We start from the raw sequence: 12,319 nt of genomic DNA, 5'->3' as shown, positions 1-12,319 counted from the left end.
ATTTACCTGTGTTAAGAAATCCAGCAAATTGTTTTAGGTGTAATAGGTCTTTATTGTCCAGCAGGTGTCACAGTTGCAGAGTCAAGACCGATGCAACTGGTGGCGGCACACCTGCGCAGCTTCAGCCTTCTGCCTTGGTGCTGGTCAAATCAACTCCATACATGGGGCAAGAAGCCCAGAGTTCATTAGCAGGGAGCACAAACCAGAAGCTGCACAAACTGCCACGCGGCAGAGAATGCAGCAACAATGGGGGGAAATGTATGCAAGCAAGTTGCTGCACACTTAGCTCTGCAGGGGAGTAGGTGAAAACACGACAGGTAGGCAGGGTTGGAAGACCTTCTGGGCCGTGGGCTGTTTGTGCCTTTTGGACTGGTCTACCCAGTATGTGTGGGGTCTGGGATCCACGTGGGGTGCCAGATGAAGAGAGACGCTACAAAGAAATCCCACACTGTCTCAGAACTGAATATAATAAAAAGTTATTTATTTAGGGGTAGACTCACAGATCACACCCTCTGCTCGAATGCAGAATCCAACAGCTGGAAGAGAGCGCGAGCGCGCACTTTACAACAGCATTTATAGTATAAGAGGCAACGCCCAAGTGGGTGGGTAACTTAAAGGCTACTGGCTGAAAGATTTTCCTACAGCAATCAGGCTTGCACTTTACCTAATGAGCCCTCACCTCAGCCCCTGAACTTGGGTGTCCATCCATGACTTCATCAGAGATAGCCAAGTCAACTAAGAAACCTGGCTATTCACAGGCAGCATATGGGTTCACTGACATCCCACACATCAACCACGGAGAACCACTTCATTAAGACACAAAGCTTGAAGGGAGCTATACTTGGCCCCATGATCCCTGTAGCCCATGTCATTTCTTTGTTCAGGATGCTGGTCTGGAAATCTCCACACAGGTTCTGGGGAGTTCCAGATCAGCTTTCCTGGATTCTGAGATAACAGGATTTGGTGTGGGTGACTGGCCTAACTTGCGGTAGACAGAGCCTACCACAGCTGTCTTGATGTACATGCCACTGATGAAGCAGATGTGAAAGTTCTGGGACAGAACCAACGTCTACAGATAGGCACTGACAAATAGCAGTACCATCGAGGTCCTCCCTGTCATTCACTAAGTTGATAAGCAATCTGGGAGGGGGATAAAGTGTGATACATATATTAAAGGGAAGTACTTCCAAGTCACCATAGTGATTTCCACCTGAGCCACAAAAAGTCAGACAACACTTTACCTCACCAGGGGTGATATGACTGCCAGGTGCCAGACTCTTACAATGGGGACCTCTGCCTTAGAATTGCAATACTGATAGAGGTTGTAGAATATTATTTTATGGCATGTTAGTTTTGTTTATGTCCTGAAACATTTGTTTAATGATGCAAAGATGTGTTTGATTAAATAAAATTCACCTGCAATCCAGAGGCTGAGTCAGTGACAGGAAGTTGTAGGGAAGAGCCAGGTAGAGAAGGGTTTATAAGGAGGGAAGAGAAAAAAGCACAAGGACTTCTTGGGAGATGTGAGGAGGTGAGCTAGGTGAGCTGCTTGCTCTTCGGCCTTTCTGGAAAGCAGAATTCTACCTCAACATTTAAATCTTGAGTTTTTTAGTGGGACAGAGATTTAGATCAGTTTTCTTGGTATCTTTGAAAGAGTTGGTGCCTGAGGGTACAGAATTTCCTCAGGCTGCAGCTCTTGCAGCCAAGCCACTGCTGGTAGTGGTGAAGTCGCAGTTGCTGACTAAGACAGCCATAGTTTAAAAGGCAGCAACTATTAAAAACAGTTGACAACGGATAGATCTGTCTCCCTACCAGTGAGTCACCCAAAGGTGGTCAAATAGAGCACACTGGGACCAAGGTGGTGGAGAGAAAGATAATAGAGATCCCCTTGCTGTCGTTTCCAGTTTCCAGAGGCTCATGAAATCTGCCTGCACATCCTTGCTCAAGACAACCCCACATTCTCCCAACCTTAGATTCAGGAGGCTTCTGTGGTTTGTAAGTATGTAGCTACAACTCAGATGGCAGTTGAAAGAAGCTGGGGAAGGTGAAGATAGCTGGCAACAAGTCTGCTCCTGCACATTACAGGACCACCCAGGAAGTTAAGAAAAGCCAGGCAGTCAGGCAAGATCTCAGGGCCAGAAAACATCATCATATCATGAAGGGCCTTGAACAGGAAGTTCATGAGAAGTAGGTCTTGTATAACACCTTGAACAGAGAGGGGTCCTGGTCCTTCTGGGGGACTTGACAATCAGTGCCTTGACTTCCTCATTCACAACCAACTGTGAACCTCCCTTGGGCTTGCTGTGATCTTTGGGAGATGCACACACAATCCACACAGGCTGCCTATAACACAAGGAAGGTAAACAATTATTGGGTCTACCAGAAAGGCAACCCACAGTCAAGAGAGTAAAGAGCAGAACCCAAGACAAGTTACCATAGAGTCAGCTTAATGCAGTAGGTGTGACTCTGGTAGACTCAGGGCCATCTGCTGGCTGCAGCTACAGGTACACTAAAGTTCACTTTCCTCTTTTGCAAAACAGGGCTCAAAGTAGACTGTTTTAACTCCAGTTCTTTTGTTTCTGGGTCACCTAGGCCAGAATAATCAAACAGAAACTATGTTAATTATAACACTGTTTGGCCAATGACTCAGGCATATTTCTCTAGCTCTTACATCTTAAATTAATCCATTTCTATTAATCTATGTATTGCCACAATGCTGTGGCTTACTGGTAATGTTCTGGCATCTTTTTCCTTTGGTGGCTACATATCATTTCTCAACTATGCTGCCTACTCTTTCTCTCTCTCTCTCTCTCTCTCTCTCTCTCTCTCTCTCTCTCTCTCTCTCTCTCTCTGTTCAGATTTCCTGCCTCGCTTTATTCTGCTAAGCTGTTGGCCAAAACAGCTTTATTCATCAACCAATAAAAGCAACACATATACAGAAGGATATCTCATATCACCTACCTCATGAGGTGGGTGTGCAAACTGAATGAGCAGACATAACTGAAAGGCTTGGTAGCATGGCAGCCCCAAGCTCATCTCCAGACACACAATTCTTATTGGAAGTTCAACTGGCTGCCTTATAGGAGGTGATGGATCAGTTCCAAACTCTGTAGTAGAAACTCAATGAGACCCAGATGAGCTTAAAACCATCCTGAAAGAGAAGAATGAAGCTGAACCTCATATTACTCAATTTCAAATTTTACTGTGAATCAACAGGCACAAGGTAGTTACACAGGGACCAGAGTAGTAGATCTAAAGGCCCAAAATTAAAGATCTAGAAGCAGGCTGGGTGGTGATGGTACACACCTTTAATCCCAGCACTCAGGAAGCTGAAGCAGCCTGGTCTACAGAGTAAGTTCCAGGACAGCCAAGGCTACACAGAGAAACCCTGTCTTGAAAAACAAAGGAGAAAAAAAATCCAGAAGCAGGTGATCTCTGTCGAGCCCATTCACTGGTGATTAAAGAGTCTTTTCAAAAACTGGTGATGGGCTAGCCAAGATGGGTCATGCCTGCAGTCTTAGCACTTAGGAAGCAAGGTAGGAGGACTATCAAGAGTAAAAAGACAGCCTAGGCCACATGGCAAGAATCTCTCTAAAAGCAAAGGAAAACAAACAAACAAAAAATAGTGATAGGAAACTAGACAGCCACATGCAAAGAATAGCTAGACCATGAACTCATGTTACGTATAAAAATTAAAGATGTTTTTATTTATGTGTATGTGTATTTGCCTACATGAGTCTATGTATACCATGCAAGTGCAGGTACCTGTGGAAGCCAGAAATGGGTGTTGGAGCCATAGGAACCAGAGTTACAGGTGGTTGTGAGCCACCTAATGCAGATGCTGAGAACCAAATCCTGGTCATCTATAATAAGAATATGACCCATCTCTCCAACCCCACAAAATGCACTTAGAATGGATCCAACTTCTATACTCAGAAGCTAAGAAGTAAAAATCTGGCTGATTATGGTTTGCACACAGTCTTAGCCCCTGGCAGATGGAGGCAGGGGACTCTTGAAGTTCAAGATCATCCTCAGCTACACCGGAAAGAAAATACCAGCCTAGTTATGGTTATATGCCAAAAGTTTATCTCAAAGGTGAAACAAAATAAGACAAACACCACCTCCAGCACAACAAACAAACCACCATGGCTACACAAGCTTTCAAACAGCCTTGTTTCATAAATCTAAGTCCTCAGATGGTCACAATGACTCAGCACAGTGACCATCCTCCTGTGTGGTTCTGTAGTTCTGCCCTGTCCTGCATACGCCAGTCATGAATGAAGAAGACAAATACCCCAGCAGGATCCACACATGTGAAATGCCAGTCTGAGGTTACCTAAGTCTAGACTCTTCCCTCTATCTGCAGACACATCTATACAGACTGTGTTCTTACATATTTAAACACACAGTGTCTCCTCTTATCCATGAATATTATTGGGTATGTTTTCTTACAAATGCCTGTAAATACCTGAGGCAAAAATTTAATCTACAAGTCAACCAAAAATTAAAAAAGAAATATTTACAATAAAAATGACACAATATCAGCATATTTTGTTACTCTCAAAGCACCTTTATGTGTTGACCTCATCCTTCTTGTGGTACTAAGAGATGATAGATGAAGTAAGGCAAATGGGAAGGCTCTGTGGTGCAGCTTTAGGCTGCTACCTAAGGATCACTTGACCATAACCACTACCAATCTAATAACCAAGGTGACTGCTGAGTCATCAACTAGCAGGTGGTTAGTGTGTATAGTGTGGACACAATAGACATAAGAACAATTCATGGCCAGGGTTATAGGATATGATGGAACAAGAATAGTACATAATTTAAAACGTAGGAATGGAATTTTAGATTTAATATTTTCAGATATTATTTGATCACAGGTAACTAAAACTATAGGTATGGGATACCTTAGTCTTTTAAACCATCACCTGCTAGAGCAATTAATAGCTACTTCATTTTGTTTTACACTACTTATTTTTAGATAAGCCATCCTTTACAAACTTCTCCCTGGTAAAGATACTCTGTTCCCCTTTGCCTAGTGCTGTGACTTCTAAACCAGCAGCAACAACAAAAACCTTATGATGGCTGACACATGAGGTATTACAGTCAACTATTATAGGAGGAAGGGACAAAGAAGAACAACCCCTGGTCCCCAAACTTCCTAAAAGAATGCTTTTCATTTGTCAGAACATGGAATACCAGTGGTCTTTAAATAAGATCAAAGTGCAGGGGCTAAGGACTGCTCATCCCATTCTAAAATTTAAAAAAAAAAAAAAAATGTTTAACTTGCCTGAAAAGGTGTTCACCTAAAAAATTAGAAACTGACTCAGGGACAAGGTCATTGATAATCTGGGAAATTTCCCAACTGAGAGGAAGATAAACATTCCCTAAATGACAAGGATGAACAGCAAGCCTAGATGTGGAACTCAATCTCTCTCTACAAGAGCTCTTTGAGCCATGAGTTCCCAAAGACAGAGCTTGGACGCTGACAGTTCTTCCATCTTCTCAAGGTGTCCTGAATAAACTTAAAGCCCATTGAGTTGTCCAGCATGGGTGCCAGGAACCAAACTAGAATCCTTTGGAAGAACATCAGGTACTTTCACTGAGCCATCTCTCCAGACTGGTACACCTCCATTTTGCTGTTTAAGTCCCTTTAGGCATCGAATACTGAGTGATGATTACCTGTCCACTTTTCACTTAGCATAAGAGCTTTGCACTTCTTCCTCTGCTTACATCCTAATGGGTGTTTGGGTTTGATTTTGTTTGGGGCTACACAAACATGGCAGCTACAAGTCTGTACAAGCCTTTCAGAACCTAAGTTTCTAGTTCTCTTGGTCATCTGCCTAGGGACAGAATGACAACAGGTAAGTAACTACATTTAATTAAAAAAACAAAACAAAACAAAACAGCACTAAACTCTTTTCCACATCCACTGAATCATTTGATATTCATGCCAAGAGGAAACATGATCCAAAATAGCCTCACATAAGAAGAGCATAGGCTGAGGAGAACACAAAGTATTATCAAAATCCAAGGAAGCGATGGACTAGAAACAAAGATAGGAGTAGGAAGCCAGGCAGACCAGATTTCCATAGAAGCCACTTAGGGCCAAGAAACTATGGCAGCCTTCCAGCCCATGCCTCTCTCAACACTTCCCTGGACAAGCAGAATTCCCTGCAGCCCAGAATCCATCTCAGCTCATCTTTTCTCTAGATAAGTGGCCATGCCAAGTTATGGCCCAAGAAAATTTGCTCCCTACCTCTCCCTATCCACGGGTATAAAATATGTTCACACTTCTAGAAATAAAGAACAAGTGATTCCTCAGTAAGATAAGCATGCCTGAAGGTTAGTCAGGGTCTTCATGGAATCATGTCCAAATCTGTCCCAGATGAGTAAACATAACTTGTCTAGAAAAGCTACCCATGGTTGATCCAGCACTGAGGCATGGCCCATCAGATGTCATTTATCTCATGAGCAATTCAGAAAACCTTGAGATGAAGAATGGAGGCTCAGAGCCAGTGAGATGGCTTAGTGGCTCAGTGGCACCTGCTGTCCAGCCTGAAAACCTGAGTTCAAGCCCCAGGACACACATGGTAGAACCATGGTGAGAACCAACTCCCGTAAGTTGTTCTTTGCCCTCCATACATGCACGCTATGGCAAATGCACACCCACACATGTACATATAAATAAATATAAATATAATTTAAAAATTCAAACTAGCAAGAACATTCAAGAAACATTCAAGACACCAGAAAGATGTTCAGACAGTGAACATTAATGGTTAAAGACAGACTGAGTAAGGAGGGCAGAACATATACATCTGAGGGTTTTGATCAGCAGAATCAAGTTTCAGCCTGGCAGATGGCCTCCTCTCTCCTTCTGAGGAGCTGATCAATCAATTATGTCAAGATGTAACTTGCAGACAACACAGGAGCTGCTGGGAACTCCCTTTGATGTTAAACACTCCCACTCCACCCCCATCTGATGAATGAGAAACTGCAGTCTAGGGAGATGGAGTTTCCACAGAACCAAGAAACTTAAGAGATTCAGGCCAAGGTGGCTAAAGGAAGATAACAGGTCAGCCTAAGCCACATCTGCCTTGCCTGAGAGAACACAGAAACGTGACACTCACTTCCTTGACTTAGCACATTCTTTATTCTTATTTAGCAGCACAGGCACAACTTCTTCTGATGTGTGCTCCCTTATTCAGTGATCAGGCAAATAAGATGTGTGCTCCCTTATTCAGTGAACAGAGGTCACGGCTCTCCAGGGGGCAGTGGTAGCCCTGCACCATCATCCTGGGAGCAAGGCACAAAGGGAGACAGAATGAGCATTGAAAGAAAGCCATGGGGCTCCCCTCATACACCTGCTATCACTGTCCAGCCATGACTGGAGAAATCTGAGGATGAGTGAATATGAAGGCATATTAACTAATTATGGCTAAGTCTACTGTGTCTTTTAGGGAAATGGGCCCATCTTGACAGACAAGTGAACAGTGTGTTTAGAAAAAATTACCTGGGTGTTTCTAATTATTGTTCTGCTTTGTATGTTTTATTTTTAATTATTTTACTCTCAAACAGGACCTCCAGTAGTCCAGACTGGCCCCAAGCTCTCTGTGTAGCTAGCCAAAGATGACATTAAACCTGTTTTTTCCTGTTTCCTATAAAAATATCTACAAATTCTAAGTGTTTCTTGTTGTTGATCAATGTATTTTTTATGTATTTCCTATGATGTGCATATATGACTTCACTGTAAGCTAGAGGACAATAGCAATAACAGCAGTCACTACTCTGTATCTGTGGGTTTGAAAAGTTCTGTCTCATGTTATTCCTTAAGCAGAAGTGCATGGCAGATATTTAGACTGCATTAGGGGTCATGCAGCATCTACAGATGATTCAGAATACAAGGCAGATGTGGTTAAATTGCATGTTACTGTGGCAGAATGTCCGGATAGCCTGGCGCCAGAGGGATAGCAACAACCTCCACTAGTCATGAAACCCGGCTGGGTTACACCTGGCCTGGCTCTGGAGTTTTCACACAGTCCCTAGGCCTTCCTTTGTGTTGCAAATATTTTTTGTTGTCCTCTGTGAATCTTGACTGAGTTTCCGGTGGACACAAAGCCTATGCAAAACTTCTTTCAGGGGGAAACCTGGAAAACCGGTGGTACCCCTCATGAATGAGGTATTTGCATTTGGCACTATATTGTCAGAAGCTTCAATCAGTTTGTTCTGAGCTATGGAAATCCTACCTAAAGTGTAAATACAGAAAGAAATAAAGATGCTGAGAGGCGAAGGCCAGGCGCTTCAGTTCAGAGACTGAGCACCCTGCAGCCACAGAGGCTAAGACTCAGTGTGTCTCTGAGTCTTCATTCCTCGGACCCGCGTGAATCCACACACCAGCTACGAAATATTCGCGATATGTTACTCTACTTTATAAGGAGAACTGAGCAACAATAAGAAAGTGTAGTATCTGTAGGCTTCTCTGGAACCAAGCCTGCCAGGATACCACATTAATAGTTACAAAATCCTTCAACCCAAAGGCAAGTAAGTCTATGGCAGGCTAAAGAGGCTCACAGCCCGTGTATTTATCACACTGACGGTTATAAAATTGGAGTTCATAAAATTGGAGGCTAGTTGGTAACCTTGCAGACAATACAGGAGGAAACTACAGGGAGCTGAACTGCCTGGAAGTATTCACCCACCGCATTCACGACCTACCTAACCCTCTGGGAGCCACGCCTTAGCCTGAAGCCAAGAAGTGATCGGCTGAAGCCTGCCGTGGCATTTTCCGGACTCGCTCTCCCAAGAGCCACCGCGACTCCGAGAGCAACGTTTCCGCTTCAGCGGTGCGGAGGCCGTTTCTGCTACGTCAAACGACTTCGTAGCGTGTTCCGGACTCGCACTCCCAGCGATCTTCCCAGCTTCGGGAGCGTAGTTTCCGGTTCCATATGACAGTGGTTCCGCTACCGCAGCTGAGGTTTCCGGCTCCCATGCTGCAGCGGAAGACAGGAAGGGCGTCTGGTAGTCGACCTGAGACCGAACCGGAAGCGGCGACCTCAGTGTCGAGGAAGGACATCACGTCCGGAGACAGGCCCTCGGTGGCGGCGGAGACGTCCGGGAAGGTGTCGTTGAGGTGCAAGCCTACAAGTAAAAATAAATAAATATTTTTTTTAAACATAACGTGTGGTGGTCAATATAATAAAATAAAATGTAAAATGGTAAAAATAGTAAAATTTTCGGGTGGTCCTAAAGTCACGGGAACAGATCTCAGTCATCCGGCCATTGACCGGGTACTCTTAGGAAATCACGGGAAGGTCATTGCAGAATCACCATCCTTATCCCCTTCACTGCCCTCTACAGACTAAAACAGACCTTAGAAACACACGGGAAGCTGTGTCAAAACGAATCTCTATGTACACCGAATAGTTTTAGACCTTCAAATGCGCTGCCAAATATCCTGGCGGGAGTGGGTGCGTCCTCGTGGGAAGGACGTGTCCTTGTAGGAGTGTGTGTGTGTCGTTTTGGGAGCAGCCGTGTACTTGAGGGAGGGGGCATGTATTAGTGGAAGTAGTTTTTTTGGGAGGGAGCACATCCTTGAGGGACAGGACAAGTCCTTGGGGGAGAGGCTGCATATTTGTGGTAGTAGATGTGTAATTGTTTCCTTGCGAGAAGGAGCGTGTTTTTGAAGGTTGAGGCAATTTCTTCAGAGAGGGGCTACATAGCACTCAGCCTGTCCTTGTGAAAGGGACGCCTTCTTGTGAGAGTAAGCACCTGCTTTTGGGAGGGGGCATGTCCTTGTGGGAGGGGCAAGTCATTGTAGGAGGAGGCAAGTTCTCTTGGAAGGAGGCTTGTCCTTGTGGGAAGGGGGGTGTGTCCTTATGGAAGGAGACATTTCTTCTGGCCTGTGTTTGTGGAAAGGGGCTTGTCCTTTTGGGTAGGGACTTGACATTGTTAGCAGTGCTGTCATTGCAGAGGTGTGTCCTTGTGGGAAGGGGTGTGTCCTTATGGGAGGAGGCATTCCTTCTGGCCTGTGTTTGTGGAAAAGGGCTTGTCCTTTTGGGTAGGGATTTGACATTCTTGGTGGTGCTATGTCATTGCAGGAGGTTGTGTCCTTGTGGGAAGGGATGGATCCTTATAGGATGAGACTTGTCATTGAGGGAGGTGTGTCATTGAAGTAGGCAAGTCCTTTTGGGAGGGTGTGTGTTATTATGAGAGGAGGAATGTTACAAGACTCTAGTACCTGTGGGAGCAAGTATGTTTTGTGTGAGCACATCGTCCTTGTGAGAAGCAGTGTGTCCTTGTCGAAGGAGGCATGACCTTGTGAGAGGAGGCATGTCATTGTGGAAGGGAGCAGTTATTTTGGGAAGAGGTATGATCTTGCTGAAGGGGCTATCTCTTTGGCAGAGTTGTCTCCTTGTGAGAGGGAGCACGGCCTTGTGGGAGGGAGTGTCCTTATTGGAGAGGGTAAGTCTTTGTGGGAAGGGCATGAACCTTTGAAGGGGGAGTATGAGTATCCTTGGTGGGACAAAATTGTCCTTGTGATAAAAGGTGTGTCTTTATTGGAGCCCTAAACCTAACACTCACCCTTACTCTAACCTGGGATCAGTCTCCTATGCTAGCACTGCACATGCTGTGTAATGCATTTTGACTGCAGGGCCCAGGGTCCTTCAGATTTTTATTTCTCCTTTTACTTTTCTTTTGAACCACTCATCAGTGGTCCCAATCATGAGAAACCACTTGGAGGAGCCTCCAGTCTCTCAGGCTTCACAGTCGCCTAGACGGGAGCCAGTCAGGCTTTAATACCCCGCCTATAGGGAGGAGACTTTCTTCTCTAGGTCCTGTGGTATTCATTCCCCGTTTTCAAGGGTTTTTATGTTTTCAGCTATGATATAAACCCTCATTCTGCTGGTGTTCTACCAGCTCTACTTTTCCTCAAACTGTCCCCTTCCACTGTTACTGCTGCCAACATGATTTGTCAGATCAAGAAGCAGCTGTTTTCAGCTCCAACCTTTGCTCCCCACTGCAGTTTGTGGCATGGCGTCTCAGCATAGGGCAGATCACACCACTAGGTCTCTCTTCCACATAACATGTGACTGCTGCCATTTTGACTGAGGTGAGGTGACCTTACCACTATCTTAACTGAGGTCAGGTTGAAAGACCCTAATTTCTAGAGTTCAGGGAAGGATCCCTCAGACTCAATAAGCCACACCAATGGATGCAGCAAGAGAATTCTTTAATGCCGAAGGCACCAACAGGGGACTCAATACTCCAGTGAGACTGAGCCCCTTGGTAATTTTTCCAGCAAGCATTTATAGGGTCTCAGGGTTACATAACAGGGAACCATAGCAACCGCAACATCATTGGTCAACTCAAATTAACATATGGGGGGGATCAACATCAGGACAAAAACAAGTCTAACAGGACAAAAACAAGTCTAAGTTAAGCCAGTTTCAGCCAGTTTCTGCCTCCCTGGGTTTTGATACACAAAGGACTGGGTGTTTTTCTCAAGGGTGCTTCTGCCACCTACAGATATCCTGTTTTTCCCTGGCCTAGCTGATCACAAAAACATCTTAAGATGGAGACTAGGGTTGGGGTCTTTCAAGGTGACTTCACCACCATCCTAACTGAGAGCTGGGTGGGGTGACCAAGTTCTGCCATCTTTACTGAAGTATTCCCTGCCTGGTTCCTCAGTGTTGACTTAGTTACATGTGTGTTTTACACAGTGGCATGCCTTTTGGTAGGGCCCACAAAGAGCAGCTACTTCACCCAATTCCTGTTCACTCTGTGTGTGTGTCCATACATGTAACTTAAATATACCTATGTTTACTGTTAAATGTTATAATTGTCTGTTCGTTGTGTCTCATTCCAGACTACAAAGCAATAAGTCTCATGTTTTAAACTGGTATGTACTTTTAAGTCTCTTACAAAAATACAGTATATTTAATCCAACCCTGATTTAAAATACATTAAGATGTTCTCTACTATTGTTAGTTCTGCTGTTAACCTTCTGTTGCAAACAGTTTTTTCTTCCTTTTGTCTTTTTAAGGGTATAAATCTTACCTATTAAGTTGAGAGCCAGTACAGTCAAGCTTGGACCCAGCTCTCTGAGCATATTCTATACTGTAGTTATAAATCATCTATACCCAGTAAACAGCCTTCAACTCTCAGAGATCTGGGGAATATGGCATTTAAATATTTAATTATTAAAAGATTTTTTTCATAACAAAAAGAGACAGGTTGGCTCCTAGCAGCAGCACTCTACTTCCTCCAAAGAAGACAGAAGACAAATGGGCACAGAACAACATCCAACTGCCAA

General features: G+C 44.3%; 1 long non-coding RNA gene across 1 annotated transcript; it reads right to left on the bottom strand.

Moving 5' to 3' along the window:
• Positions 1–456: 456 nt before the first annotated feature.
• Positions 457–8,894, bottom strand: LOC119823406. The gene is made up of 5 exons (XR_005286948.1): positions 8,722–8,894; positions 7,137–7,302; positions 2,962–3,151; positions 2,435–2,588; positions 457–2,343 (listed from the first exon to the last, which is right to left on the bottom strand). It is a non-coding gene; the product is annotated as an uncharacterized LOC119823406 (long non-coding RNA).
• Positions 8,895–12,319: the final 3,425 nt, after the last annotated feature.

This window comes from Arvicola amphibius, chromosome 9 (assembly GCF_903992535.2).
Source record: "Arvicola amphibius chromosome 9, mArvAmp1.2, whole genome shotgun sequence".
In the NCBI taxonomy this organism is placed as follows: domain Eukaryota; kingdom Metazoa; phylum Chordata; class Mammalia; order Rodentia; family Cricetidae; genus Arvicola; species Arvicola amphibius.
Note: the sequence above shows the minus strand (reverse complement) of the source record. Positions and strands in the feature narration are given on the sequence as shown.